The 5,899-nt window shown below is 37.2% G+C and overlaps 1 protein-coding gene across 2 annotated transcripts in view; it reads left to right on the top strand.

The window, feature by feature from the left end:
• The window catches only part of LOC106880485 (homeobox protein Meis1), a 261,086-nt gene that overhangs the window by 39,560 nt on the left and 215,627 nt on the right, over positions 1 to 5,899 (top strand). Inside the window, exon 1 of one of the 2 annotated variants that reach the window (XM_052973534.1) lies at positions 2,243 to 2,431. The exons of the other annotated variant lie outside the window; for it this stretch is intronic. The gene's annotated coding sequence lies outside the window, so the exon portion shown is untranslated. Of the gene's footprint in view, positions 1 to 2,242; positions 2,432 to 5,899 lie in introns of those variants that run through there. 2 annotated transcript variants of the gene reach the window in all.

Below are 5,899 nucleotides of genomic sequence, written 5' to 3'. Positions count from 1 at the left end.
ATATATATATATATATATGTATATATATATATATATATGTATATATATATACATATATATATATATATATTATATATATATACATGTATGTATGTTGTCTTGTCTTTTTAATTACTTAAATTCTTCTTGTGAAGAAGGGATTGGTTTCTAACAGAGATGCAAAGCTCCATTACTGAAATGTAGATAAAAACAGCTTCACATTTAAAAACCCGAGAAAAGTCTTGCATATTTTCAGTGCTCCACTAACGGATATTTGCAATGTGTTAAGTTGGTTCATTTCTTTTCCTACAAATATCTCTCAGGATTTTGAAGAGAACACTGAAGAGGTGCGCGCTCTTGAAGCCCAACTAGTCGCAGTATCAAGTCCTGTGGGGGACAAACACAGACAGAGTCACACACACACACACACACACACACACGCACACACACATAAAGTGCACTCACACACTCACACACACATTATATGTAAAGGTGAGATCCACATGAGCGATCTGGAAGACCTGGCACGAGCGTCAGTCACGGAAATGTGATATTGTGCATCGAGAACTCATCTCCCAAAGCCAGACCATCAATCGGGAGTTCTACTGCGACGTTTGAAATATTTTGAGGGAAGGCATTCGGTGAAATCGACCGGATCTGTAAAGAGCGAAGAATTAAATTCTTCACCGAGCTCTGCTCAGTCGTGAGTTTCTCGCCAACGACAAAATGGTATCGCTTCCACACCTCTCTATTCGCCAGATTTAGCACCTGCGAATTCCCATCTCTTCCCCAGGATGAAAATGCAGCTCAAAGGTTACCGTTTTAACACCGTTGTCGAGATCCAGAGCAAATAGCAGAAGGTATTTGACTCACTTACGAAAAACAACTTCCAGGCGGGATTCCAAAAGTGGCAGGAACACTCGGATAGGTGTATTGCTGCGCAAGGTAACTATTTCGAATGATATGATGTTAAAACTTAGGTGAACATAGCTAGTCCGGGAACATTTTGATACCACCTTGTATAGTTCAAATTTACAGAAAACAAAAGACGAAGACTGGTGAGGGAACTACAAGCAGATGTATTAGTTTGACGCTCAGGAAGAAAGGAAAAGTCTTTGACGTTTCGAGCCTATGCTCTTTGACGGAAAAGGATGAGAGGGAAAAAATGAAGAGAGAACGAAAAGACAGAGAAAGACAAAAAATGTTTGGGGATTAACGGTTTAACATGATGAAATGACCATAAGAAAGAGGCTATGACACAAGCGTGGCTGTGTGGCAAGAAATTTGTTTCCAAAACCACATTGTTCCGGGTTCAGGCCCTCTGCATGGCACCTGCGCAAATGCCTTGGGCTGACCAAAACCTTGTGAGTAGATTTGGTAAATAGAAACTGAAAGAAACCCATCGTATGTTTATATGTGTGTGTGTGTATGTGTGTGTGTGTGTGTGTGTATGTGTGTGTGTGTGTGCTTGTGCATGCCTTTGTGTCTGTGTTTGTACCCCACCACCACCACCACCGCTTGACATCCGGTGCTTGTGTGTTTACGTCCCTGTTAACTAGCGGTCCAGCAAAAGTAACCAATAGGATTAGTACCAGGCTTAAAATAGAACAAGTACTGGTGTCAATACATTCAATGAAAAGCTAATCAAGTCGGTGCTCCAGCATGACCGCAGTCTAATGACTGAAACAGCACACATACATTTGTATATGTGTGTATATATATATATATATATATATATATATATATATGTATATATCTTGATCAAGATACCCTTGACCTGAAGAGTACCCTGCGGTATACACCTCGCCTGGATATTTACCACTTCCCAGGTTCCGCTCCCTAGGAAATATACGTAACCCCGATATTATCTACTTCATTCCTTAACCCTTGTATTCTTATTTGCATACCTGGCACCCTACCGTGAAATATAAATCTTTTTTTTTTTCCAGTTTATCGTACTTCGATACGAAAAAAAAAAAAAATCCACAACCTTCCACCTCAATAAAGCACTACTGTTCCTGAAAGTTCCTTTTTTTTAATTCTGTACGGATTGCTTGAAGCCGACTTTCTTCCTACACCTCGATCCTTCGATTCCGTGTGTAACGGAATCCTGTTGTTCTGGCGTCGGGGGTTACCAAATGTAACGGGTTGTGTTACATTTAAATTGTACAATGTGTGTGGGATGGCGTAATAGTGAACATGGGGGGGGGGGATATTGTTTACTGTTTTTATTCGCACGTATGGTCAGTATATGCATTAGTGTTAGTTGGCAGTTTAGTGGTACAATAGAAACGAAGCTCGCGCGCCCTTAGGAATGTGTCTGGTAAGAACAGCCACTTGCTAGAAAGCGAAGCCGTACGGCGTGCGTAAACGAAAGGATACTGACCGCTGATATTCCCATACGGTTATTTATACCTATGAAGAAAACACGAGTGTATGTTCGAAAACAAAGGTATGCATATGCTTAATATTCTAACCAAATGGTTCCAGTTTCAGTCCCGCTGCGATGCACCATTGGAAAATGCCTTCTGCTACAGCCTCAGTCCAACCAGAGCTTCGTGACTGGGTTTGGTAGACGGAAACTGGAAGAAGACTGTTACCCCACGACCACTGTATATATATATATATATTCTTTAATAACTTGTTTCACTCATTTTACGGTAGCCATGCTAGAGCATCGTTTTATATATTTGTGTGTATATATATCTGTGTGTGTCTTGACAACCGGTTTGTATACGTCCGCCTAAAAGAAACCGATAGAGCAAGTACTAGGTCATGAAATATAAGTCGTGGGGCCAATTTGTCCGACTAAAACCCTTCAAGACTATAACCCATATTGGAGCACCGTCTCTCTTCTCTCTCTCTCTCTCTCTCTCTCTCTCTCTCTCTCTCTCTCTCTCTCTCTCTCTCTCTCTCTCTCTCTCTCTCTCTCTCTCTCTCTCTCTCTCTCTCTCTATATATATATATATATATATACACACACACACATATATATGTGTTTGTATGTATTTATAAATATATATACACACACATACACACATATATACACACATACATATGTACACACACACATATATTTATGTACGTATGTGTATATACATGTGTGTTTATATACATATGTATGTGTGTGTGTGTGTGTGTGTGTGTGTATTCATTTATTCTTTTACTCTTTTATTTGTTTCAGTCTTTCGTTTGCGGCCATGCCGGAGCACCACATTTAGTCGAACAAATCGACCCCAGGGCTCATTCTTTGTAAGCCTAGTACTTATTCAATCGGTCGCTTTAACCGAACCGCTAATTTACGGGGACGTAAACACACCAACATCAGCTGTCAAGCGATGGTGGTAGGGACAAACGCATACACATTTATATATATATATATATATATATATATATATATATATACATATATATATATAATATATATATATATATATATGTATATGTATAGGTGTGTGTGTATGTGTGTGTGTGTGTGTGTGTGTGTATGTGTGTGTGTTTGTGTGTGTGTGAGTGTGTGTGTGTGTGTATGAATAAGAAATTGGAAGTTCTTGATACAGTATTTTGTACGTGAAGAGATGAATAGGAATTGGTTTTCTGATAATATTTTCACTTTAATAATTTGAAGTTTATAAATCATTAATACTCATTAAAATATGTGTATGTATATATGTAGGATGTGTGTAAGTGTGTGTATATTTGAGTATAGATGTATGTGTGTGTGTGAATGTGTGCGCGCGCGCACACGTGTCTACACGTAAAACATTTTTACTGATGGAAAATACTTCAGTTATGTGTTATGCATACAAAATATAAACATGGTTGGGTCGCGTATATGTAACGTGAGACAGAGCGAATCTACATATGAGCCGAGGAAACCGTATTACCTAAATAAAAAGGCATAACTACACAAATGTGCCCGCCTGGTTTTTCCCCTCATAACTTCCAGAAAAATGGATATCTTTGAATGCAATTTTCTACAAATAGGCTTCAGAGGGTATAGATTACGATTATATTAAAATATGGGAAAATTGTTTTTCCGAGGGTGCAATGACGAGTTCCGGAAAATTCACACGTGTTGGATTTGTTTCGTTATATCTTTCAGAAAAAAGATGTATCTTTTATGAAATTCTCTACAGGGTACTCTCTCTTTTTGTACTCTTTTAATTGTTTCAGCCATTTGACTGCGGCCATGCTGGAGCACCGCCTTTAGTCGAGCAAATCGACCCCAGGACTTATTTTTGGAAGCCTAGTACTTATTGCCGAACCGTTAATTTACGGGGAAGTAAACACACCAGCATCGGTTGTGAAGCGATGATGGAGGGACAAACACATTCACACAAACATACACACACACATATATATATATATACATATATATACGACAGACTTCTTTCAGTTTCCGTCTACCAAATCCACTCACAAGGCTTTGGTCGGCCCGAGGCTATAGTAGAAGACACTTGCCCAAGGTGCCACGCAGTGGGAATGAACCCGGAACCATGTAGTTGGTAAGCAAGCTACTTACCACACAGCCACTCCTACGCCTAATGTGTGTAGATTACGATTATATCGGGATTCAATAATAATAATAATAATAATAATAATAATAATAATAATGATAATAATAATAATAATAATAATAATAATAATGATAATAATAATGATAATAATAATAATAATAATAATAATAATAATAATAATAATAATAATAATAATAATAATAATAATGATAATAATAATAATAATAATAATAATAATAATAATAATAATGATAATGATAATAATAATAATAATAAAGCGGTTAACTCGCATACATACATAGCGATACGCATAGTATTTTCGAAATTTCAAGTTTCATTGCGTAGCTATATGACATGTGGGTCAGTATTTTTGTGTACGATCATACTAATTTTATTTTTCATAGTAAATTCTGATAAAATCGTATTCTACACATCTAAAATGTATTTATAGAAAATCTAACAGAAAATTACCCATCCTTCTGAACGTTATGAGAAAATAAAGCCGACTGGTGTGAAATATCTGAAAGCTCCTACCTCACGCTCAGAAAACAAATACACATAGATCCCTAGATATTCGAAATCTACACCAGCTGGAGCGTATTTCTAGAAAATTTCATGAAAAAAGTATCTATTTTCTCTGGATGTTATGAAGCAACAAGTCGGTGTGGCACACTTGTGTTGGTGTGACAATAAAATATAGAAACCTGTAACAAGGGATATAACTCAAATAAGATCAAACGATAGAAATTCCAATTAGGTGAAGGTGATCATTAATGTCAAAAGTTTAAGAAAAAAGGAAAAAAGTTAAATAGAAATGTTTTTCGTAATAGGGGGGGGGGGATAGTTCTTCTTAGACGAACATGCTATATATATATCGAACCTACCTACCTACCTACCTATCTACCTACATACATACATACATACATACCTAGCTGTCTATCTATCTATCTATCTATCTATCTATCTATCTATCTATCTATCTATCTACCTAGATAGATAGATAGATAGATAGATAGATAGATAGATAGATAGATAGATAGATAGATAGATAGATAGATAGGAGCAAGAGTTCTAGGTGTGGTGAGAAGTTTGCTTCCCAACCACATGGCTCCTTGGCTAAGTGTCTTCGACCAAAGCTTTGTGAGTGGATTTGGTAAAAGGAAATTAAAAGAAGCACATGTATGTCTTTGTGTCCCTTTACCGCTTCACAACCGGTGCTAGTATGTTTAAGTTTCGTAACTTAGCGGTTCAGCAAAAAGAACCAATAGAATAAATACGAGGCTTTTAGGGAACAAAAAAAGCACTGGGGTTGATTCGTCCGATTAAAATTCTTCAAGGCGGTGCTCAAGAATGGCCGCACTTTGATGACTGAAAGAAGTACAAGAAGAAAGACACACACA

Source organism: Octopus bimaculoides, chromosome 16 (genome assembly GCF_001194135.2).
Source record: "Octopus bimaculoides isolate UCB-OBI-ISO-001 chromosome 16, ASM119413v2, whole genome shotgun sequence".
Taxonomy (NCBI): domain Eukaryota; kingdom Metazoa; phylum Mollusca; class Cephalopoda; order Octopoda; family Octopodidae; genus Octopus; species Octopus bimaculoides.
This window is presented reverse-complemented; position numbering and strand designations above follow the sequence as displayed.